The sequence below is a fragment of the Prionailurus bengalensis genome, chromosome E2, assembly GCF_016509475.1.
Source record: "Prionailurus bengalensis isolate Pbe53 chromosome E2, Fcat_Pben_1.1_paternal_pri, whole genome shotgun sequence".
NCBI lineage: Eukaryota > Metazoa > Chordata > Mammalia > Carnivora > Felidae > Prionailurus > Prionailurus bengalensis.
Window position 1 is genome coordinate 224,782 of NC_057352.1, and position 14,984 is coordinate 239,765.

Here is a 14,984-nt window from a genome sequence, read left to right on the forward strand (position 1 = left end):
GACCTGCACAGTTCAAAACCCCATCGATTCTATCTGGATAGAGCCTCCAAACTCTCTCCAGATTAAGAATTACTATTTTATGGGTGCCTGGGTGGCTCAGTCAGTTAAGCGTCTAACTCAGGATCTCAGCTCAGGTCATGATCCCAGAGTCGTGGGAAAAAGCCCCAAATCGGGCTCCCACTGAGCATAGAGCCTGCTTGGGATTCTCTCCCTCCCTCTGCCCCTCTTCCCTACGTATGCTCTCTCTCAAAATTAATAATAAACATTAACAAAAATGAATTAACATTTTAAGGGGTATCTCCAGACTTTATATACACTCTTAGCACAATGCTTATATAAAATCACTCCCAAACATGTTTATTTTATTATTGGGGAAAGAGATGGGACTCTTGGTTGCAAGTGACAGAAATTCAGCTCACAATCATGGATCACTTACATCTAAAGGTGCTGCAGGTACAGCTAGACCCAGGGGCTGAGACGCCATTGTCGAGCTTCCTCCTCCCCTCTCTCTGATTGCCTCTGGTTCTGCTTGGGGTTGGTTTCCCTCTCCCGCCACAATGCACAATAATTACAAATACTCTCTCTCACCATACTGAGAGTCTAATGGGAGGACTACAGTTGGGTCTCATGTCCAACCCGTGAACTTATAACCCTGAACAGGATGGGGAGCCATGACCACTCAGACCTGGGCCACCTGCCTGTGCCTGGGAAGGGTGTGTCCATCACCTAACAGAACCTCGGGGCTGGGTGGGAACAACACCTTGGTGGAAGGATGGTGCTGAGCAGGCAGAACCAGCAGAAGGGTCGCTGTGTTAGAGCCACAGGTGAATGTCCAATCACAGTGCATCCTTTGGGGCCATGATTTGCTGTCATAATAAAGAGACCTGAAATGCAGTGGCTTAGTGAAAGTGGATGTCTCTTTACTTCTAACATAACATTGCCAGAGGTGGACAGGCAGACCGTGGGCAGCGTGGCATCTGTGGGGAGGAAGGACATGCTCACAGATTCAGTGGGACAGGAAGTGGCACGCATCAGCTCTGTCACATACCACTGACCAGAACTTAGTCACAGGGCCACTTGCAGCTGCAAGGGAAGCTGGGACGTGCAGTCGCTACCTGAGTGACCACGAGCCCAGCTACAAGGATACTACATTATGGAAGGGGAAATAGGAGTGCCAAATTAGGAACTGCCCCCAATGCTCTAGTGTAATTAACACTGTAATAAACGTACTTTTAAGCCACTCACCCACTAGAATTCTAGAATTGACAATACCCCATGCTGGCGAGGATGTGAAGCAGCTGGTGGGGACAAGAAATGGTACAGCTGCTTTGGAAATCGGTTCAGCAGCACCATTCGGGGCAGATAGGCACATGCCCTCTAACCTGCCAGTCTCTCTTCTGAGTGTTTACCCAGCAAAACTGAGGGCAGATGTTCACCAAAAGGTGTGTGCAAGAATGCTCAGAGCAGCTTTATTGTAACCTCAAATTAAGAACCATCCAAGCGGACAAAGGAATCCCGGAGTGTTCACATGGTAGAACACCACTCACCCACAGAAAATGAAGGGTCCACGCCAGGAAACAGATGAATCTCTGAGACATGGTTCTGAGTGTCAACAGTCCCACACAAAAGTGTGCAGTCTATATGTTCTGTCTATCAAGTCTGGTTAGAGGCCACTCCCCGGAGCATTCCCAGTGGGCAGAGGCGGATGGCAGCCAACGCTGTGCCCTTGACACCCTGGGGCTTGAGTTCCCCCCCCCACCCCACCGCACCAACATGCAGGATGTGCTGGCCTCCTTGTCCAGACAGGTGATTGTCCAAACAGGGCAGGTGGCCTTGGCGGGGGTGGGGGGCATGTATTTTCATTTGTCCCGGTTAATAGGCCGGGTGAGTGCTTCCCTCCAGGGGAAGCTGCCAGATGCTTGCCAGGTGGCCCAACCACTTACACTCACATTGGCACTCAGCTTCCACTGCCCAGTGCGCATGCCCATCCGTTTGGGGGCTGAATCCCGAGGAGATGCTCCTGGCATTTCCCAAATGTATATGGTGACAGAAGATTTCACATTTCTGGTGGAGGAACCACACCAGCCTGGGAGGCCCTGCAGATAGGTGGAGATGAGTCCCCAGACACATGGGCACAGGGTTCTGATCCAGATTAGCTGGAAGTCCCATGTGCGGGCTGATCCCCACTTTGGGGAGCTCCCGGAGAAGCTGTCCTTGCAGCCGGCCCTGCCTGCATCCACCTGGCCTCATCTTACCTGCTGGAGAGGATCTGCAAGGCCATCGATGCCTCAGCAGGGTTCTGTTGGGTGGAGACTGGGCATGAATTCCTTAGATCACTTTTGTTTCCAAGACAAAGTGTGAGAAGCAGGATTTAAATGATGGGTTATTGTTGGCTTCATTGCTCACGTTTTCATGTTCTTCCTTCTCTAATCCAAACAGAATCGAGATTTGAACTTATTTAGGAGATCTGAACATAGACCCTGTTTGAAATTAGAAGCTATATCTAGAACCACCCCACCCACCTAACAGCACACTCATGGAAGACAAGGGACCTGGAGGGTGTCACATCCAGATGGAAGAGAGGTGGGAAACTGCCCACCGACCCTGAGGATTGTGGAGGCCACCTGCAGGCAGGAGGGGACCTGGCCAGGCAGCTATGTCCTGGGGTGGTCGGGGGTTGGGCTTTGGACAGTCGACCTCTCCCTGGGCTCCCACAGTTCCCCAGGTGGGCTCTGTGGCCCATGGGACTCCTGAGGCTCCCACTGAAGGGGCCGTGCAGCTGTACCTGCTTCTCTTGGGACACCTGCTCAAGTAGTGTCCATGTGACAAGCTGGACTGTGAGGGTACCCAGCAGAGAGACCACATGGGGGATAGAGACAGAGACAGAGACTGAGAGAGAGAAACAGAGACAGGGCCTGACCTGTGCACAGCAGGTTGTTCAGACGCCACATTCCAGCCTCTGCAGCCCAAGTCTTGGCCACAAGCACTGATGGGCCCTGGGCTGGATCACTGAGGAGTATGGTGGCTGCCTGCTGACCAGGGATGTTGCGTTGCATCTCAGAGGGCTGCTGGGGCCACTGCGAAGAGAATCATCTCGGGCTGTTGGGGGTCCAAGGCCCTGTTGGAGCAAAGGGAGCAGATCCATTGTCTGGCCCTCCACCCTCAGGACACCCTCCCAACATCTAGAAGCTTCTCTGGGGAGGGCAAGGCTGGCGAGAGAGCCACAGGGATGTATGCTGCCAAGGGCAGCTGAGGTTGAACCACGGAACTAGACTTTGCTGGGGTCACCTACCACTGCATCCAAAACACAGAAATGCCCAGATGGAAGCTACAGCATGTATTGTTTTACACGATTCTGTGCTTGGTAAGTGGGTCCCTGCTGATTTCCCTGGGCCCCGGCAGGCCTGAGTGGGGTGCCTGGGGCTCCACACATGTAAGACTCAACTTCTGCCTGTTCTTCAGATTCCACGTGTAAGTGAGACCACGCAGCCTTTTCCTTGTGTGCCTGGCTTATTTCACTCAGCATAACGTCCTCCAGATCTGCCTGTTCTTTTTTACAGCTGAGCAATATTCCTTCATATATGCATCACTCACTGGATGGACACTTAACCTGTTTCCATGACGGGCCATTGTGAACAATGCTGCCATGAATGTGGGGGTAGGAGATCTCTTCCAGACAGTGATTTCCTTTCCTTCGGGTAAATCCCCAGGAGGGGATTTATGGACCATCAGGTGGTTCTATTTTTAACTTTTTGAGGACTCTTCATGCTGTTCTCCACAGTGACTACACCAGTTTGCATTCCCACCAGGAGGGTTCCTTCTTCTTCACAACCTCATCAATACTTGTTTTTTTTTTTTTTTAATTTTTTTTTCAACGTTTATTTATTTTTGGGACAGAGAGAGACAGAGCATGAACGGGGGAGGGGCAGAGAGAGAGGGAGACACAGAATCGGAAACAGGCTCCAGGCTCTGAGCCATCAGCCCAGAGCCCGACGCGGGGCTCAAACTCACGGACCGCGAGATCGTGACCTGGCTGAAGTGGGACGCTTAACCGACTGCGCCACCCAGGCGCCCCTAATGTTTATTTTTGAGAGAGAGAGTGAGACAGCATGAGCAGGGGAGGGGCAGTGAGAGAGAGGGAGACACAGAATCCGAAGTAGGCTCCTGGCTCTGAGCTATCACCACAGAGCCCGATGCAGGGCTCAAACCCACGAACTGCAAGATCATGACCTGAGCCAAAGTTGGACGCTCAACCAACTGAGCCACCCAGGCGTCCATCTTTATGAGCATTACTTTAATTTCTCTATTGGGCATATTACTTATCTCCATTTCACCTAGCTCTCCTGCTGGGATTTTGTCCTGTTCTTTTATTTGAGACATATTCCTCTGTCCCCTCATTTTTACTAACTCTCTGTGTCTGTTTCTATGTGTTAGGAAAGTTAGGCATGTGCCCTGCTCTTAAAAGTATTGGCCTTATGAAGAAGAGGTCCTGTGGGCCCCTGCAGTGCAATTATCCCTGTTCACCAGAACCTGGTGCTTCAGGGGTATCTATGTGTTGCATGTGTCCTACTGTTGTGGCTGAGCCACTTTTTCCTTCAGTCTGGTCATCTGCAAGGGCTCCCTTTGCCTGTTGTGGGCAGGGTTTGGTCTCTGTGTTGTTAGTGAGCCAGTCTGGAGCCACCTTAGGCTAGACTTGAGTCAGACCAGGCACTTGCTAGAGCTGCAGTAGCACAAAACTGCAGGGCATGCTATCTGTCCTGTCCCCTGAGAAGGGGACATTGCCTGCTGTCAGGTCGGATGTCTGCCCCCAGCCCACTGCTGGGGCTGCAATCTGACTAGTCTGTGTGGTTATCTTCCCCTCTCCCCAGTTCAGAAGTCACTTTGGAGTGGTGCTGGCTCCTGTCGGGGCCATTTGCACACTGCCAGGCTTGTGGCACTGCTTTGAATGGACTCCTGATGAGGGCAGGTCCACAGTAGAACATGGGGTTGGGGTGCACAGTGTTAGCAAGGTCTATGCCTGTCTGCTGGAGACACTTTTGAAAATTCCTGCCATCAGGCTGGAGGGGACAGGTCTGCATGGAGGTGGGGTGCACAGTGCCAGCAAAGTCCACACAGTGCTGCTGCGGGAGGGGACCTGCAGCTATCCGGGAAAACTGCCTGGGCTGAGATAGAGGGGGTGGATCCACAGAAGAGCATAGGGGATAGGGCACACTGTTGACAAGCTAGGTGGAGAGGGTTCATGCTATGCTGGTTCCCTCAGGTGTCCGTGTATCTAGGCTGGGGGGCAGGGGAAGGAAATGGTGCTTGACAGTTCTTTTGTTGTTGAAGTCTCCCAAAGATCTTGGCCCCTCCAGCATATCTCTGTGATTGGTAAGCAAACCTCCCTCCCTAATAAACCAGGCATTTTTCAAACTGCTGTTTCTATGCTGTATCTCAGTGGAACTGTTTGTTGCGCTCTCTAAGGGCAAGTACTCAGTTTCCTCTCACCCTCCACCTTTCCTAGAGCCAAAACCACTGTTTTTTAAAGTCCCAGATGTTAAGCCCAACTGATTGTAAGAACTCACGAAATTAGGACCCTCTGGTTTTCAAAGCCAAATGTTATGGGAATTCGACTCTCCTGTGTGGGTTCCCCAAGCCTAGGGTGCCTATTGTGAGGGTCAGTTTCTCTCCCTTCTCTGTGCCTGCCCACAGTGTCCCTTCCTCCTGCAGACAGTCTCACAGGTCAGTTTGGCTCCCAACCACATCTCCCCCCTCTTACCCTCTTCAGTGTGGCCTCTTCTCTACACTTAGCTGTAGAGAGCCTGTTCTGCCAGTATTTGGGTCATTTTCTGGGTTATTTACACTGATGTGGGTGTTAGCTGCTGCATCCATGGGATGAGGTGAGCTTAGAATCCTCCTACTCCACCATCTTCCCCAGAAGTTGAGCTATTGTCATTTTTATAAAGGACTTTTTTTTATATATAATTTTTTTCAACATTTTTTATTTATTTTGGGGACAGAGAGAGACAGAGCATGAACGGGGGAGGGGCAGAGAGAGAGGGAGACACAGAATCGGAAACAGGCTCCAGGCTCTGAGCCATCAGCCCAGAGCCCGACGCGGGGCTCGAACTCACGGACCGCGAGATCGTGACCTGGCTGAAGTGGGACACTTAACCGACTGAGCCACCCAGGCGCCCCTATAAAGGACTTTTAAAAGTGTACCTACAGGAGCATCTGGGTGGCTCAGTTGGTTAAGCATCCGACTCTTGATTTCAGCTTCGGTCATGATTTCACAGTTCGTGACATCGAGCCCTGCTTCAGGCTCTGGTCTGACAGCGTGGTACCTGCTTGGGATTCTCTCTCTCCATCTTTCTCTGCCCCTCCCCCTGCTCTCACTCTCTCTCGAAATAATAAACTTTAAACAAAAATAAAAATAAAAGTGTACATATAAGTAATTTGTGGTCTGCTACTTTAATTTTTTTAATATTTATTTGAGAGAGAGAGAGAGAGCATGAGCAGGGGAGGGGCAGGGCGAGAGGGAGACACAGAATCCAAAGCAGGCTCCAGGCTCTGAGCTGTCAGCACAGAGCCTAATGCGGGGCATGAATCCACAGACTACGAGATCATGAGCCAAAGTTGGATGCTTTACCAACTGAGCCACCCAAGCGTCCCTGTGGTCTGTGGTCTGTTACTTTAACCTAACATAAAAGTGGACATCTAATTAGGCCACATTATTTTCAACATTTCTATGAAATAGAATGTTACAACCATTGGACATTTGGGTTATTTCTGGGTTTTCTCTGTGAAATGAAGTACTTTAAAGCAACATCTGTGCAGCCAGTCTGCTTTTGTTTGTACTTTATCAGTGATATAATCTTTGGCAATTACATCAATATCATCATCTATAGGAGGGAGATAATGGTGTGACCTACCTCTGAAGGTAGTGGTGTGAATTAATTACACATTATGTGCTAGAAAATGTGTCTAGCCCATAGAAAGAATTTAACTAATATAAACTATTCTAAGTGTGGATTTTAATAACATAATAATGAACATCAGCAGGCATTAAGTTCTGATTTATTACCCCAATCTCATGATTGCCATATTAATTCCCAGCACAGTACTCAAGAGACTTTTTAATGGTTTGTATCTCCCAGACTGGAGGCTTCACAAAGAGGACACTTAGGGTAAGAACTCATCCTTACTCAGCAAGAACTATCTCCCAGATATCTAGGTGAATGAGGCCTGAGAGTGTCAGGGTGAGGGGGGGCGGGGGAGGCGGTGCAGAAGGCAAACAAGGATGGAGATCTGGGTCAAGTGACAAATACCTCTTGGATATTAAGTGACAGACAGAAAGGCTGCCAGCATTCAGAGTCACTCCTGTGTAGATAAGACTACCATACCTACAGGAAAGAAATTTCTGACATGGGATGCCCAGCCAGCTCAGGGAAGGAATTTTGGGAATACAGTAAATGTGGCAACAAATGAAGTGCCTGCTCAGCCCCCACCCACCCCCCTTTTTTTTTTTTTTGGACACTGCAGAACTCAAAATGGAAAGAAACCATGTATATGCAGTAAACATGGAAAAGCCTTTAGCCAGGGAATCATTCTCCTTTTGAAACATGACATAATTCATGCTCAAAAAGATCCTAATAAATGTGGGAAAGTCCCTCATCAGAAAACATTCTTTATTCAAGAACATAGTTGGTACCAGAAGGAAGTTTTTCTTTTTTTTTTTTTTTTTTTTTAATTTTTTTTCAACATTTATTTTTGGGACAGAGAGAGACAGAGCATGAACGGGGGAGGGGCAGAGAGAGAGGGAGACACAGAATCGGAAACAGGCTCCAGGATCCAAGCCATCAGCCCAGAGCCTGACGCGGGGCTCGAACTCACGGACCGCAAGATCGTGACCTGGCTGAAGTGGGACGCTTAACCGACTGCGCCACCCAGGCGCCCCAGAAGGAAGTTTTTCTAATGCAATGAATGTGGGAAATTTCTCTCTTCACAATGTCTTCTCCTGTACCCATTTTCAACTCTCACTGCCTCACTCACCCTCTTGCAGGAAGCCTTCTGTGGTAGATGCCTTTCCATGCCTCCTGAATACCTGCGCTCCCTCAAACATTGATGTTTCCCTGCATTCCTCTAGGCAAGGATGCCTGCTGATTCATGGCACGGTCCAAGAGCCCAACATGAGCAGCTGAAAGAAGGGTTGGGCAGGCACCTACTCACTTGCCTCCAGATCTGGCTGAAGATGGACATCCTCACTTTGATGGACTTTATGGGAACTTCCTCTATCTTCAGGCCATCCTCCGAGGCCCACACTACCTTCCTATAGTCTCACAAGTTCCACAGAGTTCTCTCTTCTGGCTGGATATCTGAAGGAAAGAAGAAAGGACACTGGGGGAGTGGGAGCTCATAGCAAAAGCCAAGTCCAGGGATCCCTGGAGCCAAGACCTGCTCACCCTTTCCATGAGCCACCTGCCCTATTCATTGTACCTCTAGCCATCTGAGTCTCCTCCCGGAAAGCCATGCTCCATCTCTAGCTGGATGCCACATTCCAGGGACAGGCTCCTCCTCACTGAAGCTAGGAGTTGAGCCTCTCCTCCCTGTCCCAACACCATATTCATCCCTTGCCTGGTCCTATTACCCATGTGTCTCCTCCCAGATACTGGCTATGGCCACTCTCCTCCTGTCCCTCCTAGCTCTAACCCACAGATATGTCCTGATGAAACAAACTCTAGACAGAACCTAATATACACAAATAAAAGCAGTTCTTTATTGAACACATTTACGCTGAAGTCAACCAACCCCTGACCACAGATAAAGCCCATTTGGTGATCAGTACAACAATGCAAAGAAAGCGAGGCAGAGGCTCAGGTTCCAGGTTCCTCATGTCAGAAGTTTCTGATACACAGAGAGGAGGGCTGCAGAGAACTTCATCAGCATCTGGTCATTAATTACAGCAGAAACTGAGATGACACTTGGAGGAACAGAGGAAACTGGGAGGCTCTGCAGGGACATTTGTTGGTCCCACACTTGACTTTTACATACGCACTGCCTGTGTCCCTGCCTGCCAGTGACAGACAGGACCCTTGAGAGTTCCCTCAGGGACCATTCCTTAGGTGAGACCTCCTTGATGGAAACCGAAGCCTCTGAAAACATCGTGAACTGTCTCCTCATGAAAAACTGCCCAATCGTTCCCAGTTTGTTGCCTAATCAATAAAACTGCCCATCTTTGATGGAAAGGATCATACACAGGATGTTTCTGAGTTCAGCCTTCCCTGTCTAAACCCAGGACGGAAATTCTGCCAGTGTCGCCAATACCAGGACCAGAAAGTGCTTTGACAGAGTCCAACTTCACTTTCTTAAATGGGAGTGACAGGGGCGCCTGGGTGGCGCAGTCGGTTAAGCGTCCGACTTCAGCCAGGTCACGATCTCGCGGTCCGTGAGTTTGAGCCCCGCGTCGGGCTCTGGGCTGATGGCTCAGAGCCTGGAGCCTGTTTCCGATTCTGTGTCTCCCTCTCTCTCTGCCCCTCCCCTGTTCATGCTCTGTCTCTCTCTGTCCCAAAAATAAATAAACGTTGAAAAAAAAATTTTAAATGGGAGTGACAGAGTCTTGAGGGAAGCAACAAGGCTCTCCTGGACGCCTGAGTCTCCACATTCTCAAAACCCAGAGTCTTTGCCACAGACACGTACACATGTGTCATGCAGGATTCACGTACATGGGCTTCCCCACAGCCCAGAGGGCATACACCACTCTTGGCACCTCCAGCAAGGAGACAGTGAGGCCACCGTGTTCATTCTCAGACCTCTGAGTACCTATTCTTACACTCTGCAGCAGCTCCTCCAGATCCTCTTCTGTCTCCAGCCTGCCGAGTGCTCCACTGGACAGTGAGGACACTGATAGATCTACTTTGATGTCACAAACAAATATGACATCATAAGGTGAGCTCCAGATGCTCCAGTTAAACAATCTGTTCTTTGGGCCACCTGGTGGCTTAGTCAGTGGAACATGCGACTCTTGATCTCAGGGTTGTGGGTTCGAGCCACACATTGGGTATACACATTACTTAAAATAAAATCTTTAAAAATGAAAAATAAAACAAAACAACAAAAAACATTCTGTCCTTCATCACTTGGACAAAGTGCAGCCCCAGGATCCAAGTGCTGGTCCCCTCTGTGTGAACCAGGCACAAGCATGCTCTCCATGTGTCAGTGGCCCTTCTCTAGGCTGCCTGGGCTCTGGCTCAGATGGTGCTTTCTGGTCATAATTGTTAAGCCACTCCATGTGCCTTTAAATACACCATTCACCTCATTTGCAAAGTATCTTCCATTCCCAGACTGGAGAACAGCAGGGGCCCCATAGATGCAGAAGATGTCTGGCAGACATCTGGCCATGTCCGCACCACTACTGCTGGTCAGAGGCCTCAACTGGACAAATTTGGTTGTGTGTCCCTGGTAGACCATGATGAATTTGAATTGTCCGTTGGCCTGCGGCTGCATGTCAATAAGCTCCACCTGGCACTGGCTCCTGGTCTCCACAAACATCAGTCTTCAACATACCTTTCTTCAGAGGATGCAACTCCTGCTGACAGGATTTGCATATAGCTTCAAGTATAGGAGTATGGCTTCCCGTGTCACATTCTTATATCTCTTTAGCTCTGCCAGCATCCTAGGCTTCCCTCCATGCCCAATGCTAACATGGGCCTCATGTAGCACATCATACATGTTCTTATTTTTAATACAGTAGCAAAAGCTCATGTTGCCTCTGACAGGGGGATAACTGGCATTTCCTCGTTCCCAATACAGATAACAAATCACTTCAGGCAGCGGAGCAAGAGGGTAGACTTCCTCTTTTGTAGTTTGGTATGTTTCACTTGTTCAATGATCTCACTGTACTTGTCACTTGTGAAATACATGGAATTATCTTCTCTCTTTTTAGACAGCAAAAGGTCAAAACAATGATAACACTGTTTGGCATCACACCCAAGATCCTCCCTGGATGCAGTTGGGAGCTGTGATAACAGTGGGGAGCAATACCAGGTGGAAAGTAATGCAGGCACAGTTTACCAAAAACGCTCAGCCAGGTCTCCCTGCCGGGGCAGTTGGGCACTCACTGACCAGCAGGCTTGGACTCCTAAATGGAAATGGGCCACATGCCCCACACCCCATGGCAAACTAACAGCAAGTGACTCTTCCCTTATCTGATTAACATATCCAAAAATGGTGTTTAAAATCAATCTTTCATCTGACTCTGATTTTTGTTGTTGTTGTTGTTGTTGTTGTTGTTCATCTGACTCTGATTCTACATTGAGTGGTGCAGACACCCAAATGGGAGTAGCTGACCGGCAACCCTGGGATCTCAAGATACACCCACAGTAGCCACTCCCAGGAGAAGCCAGAGCTCTGGGTGTCCAAGATGGCCCAAGTTTTGGGATAGAAGAATTTCCTGCTCAGGTGTGATGGGTCCAGCCAGCAGGTAGTACTCATTTCATGTATGTAATATGAGCTGGAGTCTGGACATATGCCCGCCAGGTGTGCACAGGTGTGTACAGAAGGCAGATGGGAGATGTGTGGGCATCTAGGCTCGACAGCAAAACCTTCAGGCCAAATTTAAACAATAACCAGTCCTCTAGAGCAGCCCTCCATCTCCCGACTCCTGTGGAAAGAAGGTAGTCTGGAGTAAAGACCTTCTGCAGCAGGAACCCATAGCTGGAGATAGACCACTCACCTGAGGGCCTGTATGTCCAGCAATAAGGCCAACCCACTCCCCAAAATCCACATCCTTACCCAAACAGGTCACATCCCCAAAGGTCACCTTCTGCAGAGCAATGGATGGCCCCCAGCATTCCCTTGTGGGATCCACGGCCTTTTCTCCAAATGCCACCACTGTCTGGAATGAGCCGTGTCCACAGGGAGAAGAAAGTCAAAAGGGCATGGCAGGTATCAAATGGAAACCGGTAAAGAGAGGAGTGCAAGGCAGAGAGACCAGGGGAGGAGACGAGAAGAAAGGAAGAATTAGCATCCAGTTCTGGCCAAGGGACACCTGCAGCCATGAGGATGCCCCTTGCTGGGGGCTTGGAGATCTGGTGAGTATTCTACCTCTCTAGCTCACCCACCAGTCTCTCCTCTCTCTCCCCAACCAATCAGATGGGGCACAGCATCATTTCAGAGAACAGGACAGGGTGACAATTAGCATCCAATTGCTAATCAGTTCCTCGTTGGACAGGTCTGCCCCAGGGCTCTAAAGCAACTCAACCACAGCTGCCTCTGCCACCTCTCTGAAACCTGCAACATGTGTCAGTGCCAGGATGTCCTGCCGGATCTGTAGTAGAGTTTCCACATGCAGCCTGCTGGCCTCCCGCTTGACGCACTGAGGCCACAGCTTTCTCCACCCCCTACTCAGCGTCGCTGGTGGGACATCCTCCCAGGACTCAGAGATGTTGTAGACAGCATCAAGGATGCTGTATACTCACCAGAAGTCAAAGACCACAGACTGCTGGTCCCTGCCTCCCACCCTCAACGCCAACAGGCAGAAGACCCTCCATAAGCAGCAGGCCTTGAAGGTGGCAACAATGCCCTGGTTCTTGGGCTGGATGAGGGCCGTCGTGTTCTTGGGCAAGTACTCCACACACACATGGTCGGAGAGGTTGTCCAGGTTCCCACACTGTCCAAGACAAGCAGTGATGGGCACAGAACCTCTCCACAACTGGGCAGAAGAAGTGCACAAACCACTCCTGGAAGATGCTCATGGTCACCCAGGCTTTCTTGTGTGAACGCCACACCACAGGCAGGTTGGGCTTGGAGAAGCCCTTGAGGGTGTGAGAGTTCTCTGAGGGATACACCAGCAGCAACTTCAATGAGATCGCCAGCCACACTGCCACTGAGTAGCAGCGTCAGGATATCTCAGGTAGCTTTGCACCCAGGGGCTGATTTCTCCTCCAGGGAAAGGAACGTCCTGTCAGGCAGTCGCTTCCAGAAAAGCCCAGTCTCATCCACGTTGAACACCTACCATGGTGTGTAGCCACCCTCCTGGATCACTCTCTGAAGCAGGGCAGGGTACCTGCACAAAGCTGCAGCAGTTGTACCCATGGCCTCGCAGCCCCCAGCCTCACCACCCACCCCAAGGCATGCAGGCTTTGGCATGCCTTAAAACACGCGAACCACCCACAACTGCCCCGAAGGTCTCCAATTGGGCACCCGCGCCCTGCTCCCACTTGAGGTCCTCGAACAGGCTGCAAGCCTTCTCCTGGACAAGCATGATGTTGATGGGCACATTGAGCTCATTCTGGTCATTGATCCACACGCTTAGCTTCCACTCCATATTCTCCATCACCAGGCTGTATCTGTGCATCAATTTGGTGGCCGCCTGCAGTGTGGCCACCTGGGAACTGGCTCGGATCTTCTCTTTGTTGTCACGAATGGTAGCCATGGTGGAGATGGAGAGCCCCAGCACATTCCTGATTCTGCTGAGCTTCTCTCTGGCTTCAAAGAGCCACAACACCTCAAGCTTATCCTGCAGGTTGATAGCCTTGTGGTCCCACTTGGTGCATGGGCACTGGCTTGTGCTGGGTGGCCTCTTCAAAGAGATCTTCAGCCCAGAAATGGTAGAGGAGGCTCTGTCTGCATCACTCTCTCCAGACACAGCTAAAGAATAAGTGTGTTCCCACCCTGTGACTGCTGATTTCAGTGCCACTGCCACCCTGGCCCTGACCCTCTGTAAAATGGGAAGAAAATTTTACTAGTGGGAAGTGCAGACAAGTTTGGATAAAACCTGCTAAAGACCATTGATAAATCTCTTTCATTTGGCCACAGAGCAATGGATGAACTCTGGTCCCATAGACTAAATTAACTTACCCTCAGTAATGGAGCAAGCTTCTGAAAACCCATTACCACTTTACAACAATGCCTCCCAATAGGCACACTGTTCCAAATCACCCACTTCAACCCACCTCCTGAAGGATCCAGTGTGATACAATACATAACACACTGATGTCAGACCAAACACAGAAATCAGAAAGTAATGGGGGAGAGGTGGGGGGGCACTCAGCACATTGTAGCAGGGTACAAAAATTTACAACAACTGTACATAAAACTGAACTCTGAGCTTCCAGGCATCCAAGGAGGAAAACAAAAAGCTGTCCTGCTAGAATAAACACATTTCATGGCTCTGAGCTTGCAGAGACCGTGAACAATGTAATTATGGATATCAAAATGCATGGTTTTTGTTCTGTTGTTGTTTTGTTTTGCTAGAGGGAATAGCTAATCTTTGAACAACAAACAGGTTTGGGGCACCAACCCCCCTCCAAGCAGTTGAAAATCCACTTATAACTTCTGACTCCCCAAAAACTTGATCACTAATTAACTACTGTTGACTGGAAGTTTTACCAACAGCACAAGCAGTCAATTAACACATATTTTGTATATGTATTAGACACTGTATTCTTACAATAAAGCTAGAAAAAATGTTATTAAAAACACAAAGAAAATATTTACTGTAGTATGCTCTATTTATAAAATAAAACCCACATATAAGTGGACTCAGGCAGTTCAAGCCCATTCTATTTAAGGGTCAACTATACATGGGCATGGTAAAATGACCCAGACAGGCTACTGTGGAATCAGGCAAGGGGCCTAGAGGCAGTAGGGAAACTCATTTCCCTAGTAGCCTTCCACAACAAGGCCGACCAGTTTCTTTCAGGAACAGCATCTCTCACAGTTGAGCTTTGCACTACTGACTTGTGACTGGAGTTTCACAGTGAAGCATCCTGGCTATTCCCAAGAGCTACCAGCATGTCAGTGACCCACAGAAAGTCTGTTGAGCCCAGCTTGGGTACATGTGGACAGGGCAACTGTAGGAGTTCTCAGGTTTTGCAGTCTCTCAGGAAGCTCCAGGAATGACAGTCAGGGGTGGGGAGGGCCAGGGTGTGGCCCACTCACCTGGCAGGAGACCCTGGGCATGCTCCTTGGCTGATCTGCTCTCCTTCCCATGTGGGCTCAGTCCA

General features: G+C 49.7%; 2 long non-coding RNA genes across 2 annotated transcripts; both read right to left on the reverse strand.

Annotated features, from left to right (window-relative positions):
* Window positions 1-1,443: 1,443 nt before the first annotated feature.
* On the reverse strand, window positions 1,444-3,847 carry LOC122493677. Its single transcript, XR_006300015.1, has 3 exons — window positions 2,921-3,847; window positions 2,256-2,426; window positions 1,444-2,096 (listed from the first exon to the last, which is right to left on the reverse strand). It is a non-coding gene; the product is annotated as an uncharacterized LOC122493677 (long non-coding RNA).
* Window positions 3,848-10,197: 6,350 nt separating this feature from the next.
* LOC122493678 lies at window positions 10,198-14,405 on the reverse strand. The gene is made up of 2 exons (XR_006300016.1): window positions 11,770-14,405; window positions 10,198-11,638 (listed from the first exon to the last, which is right to left on the reverse strand). It is a non-coding gene; the product is annotated as an uncharacterized LOC122493678 (long non-coding RNA).
* Between the last annotated feature and the right edge of the window lie 579 nt (window positions 14,406-14,984).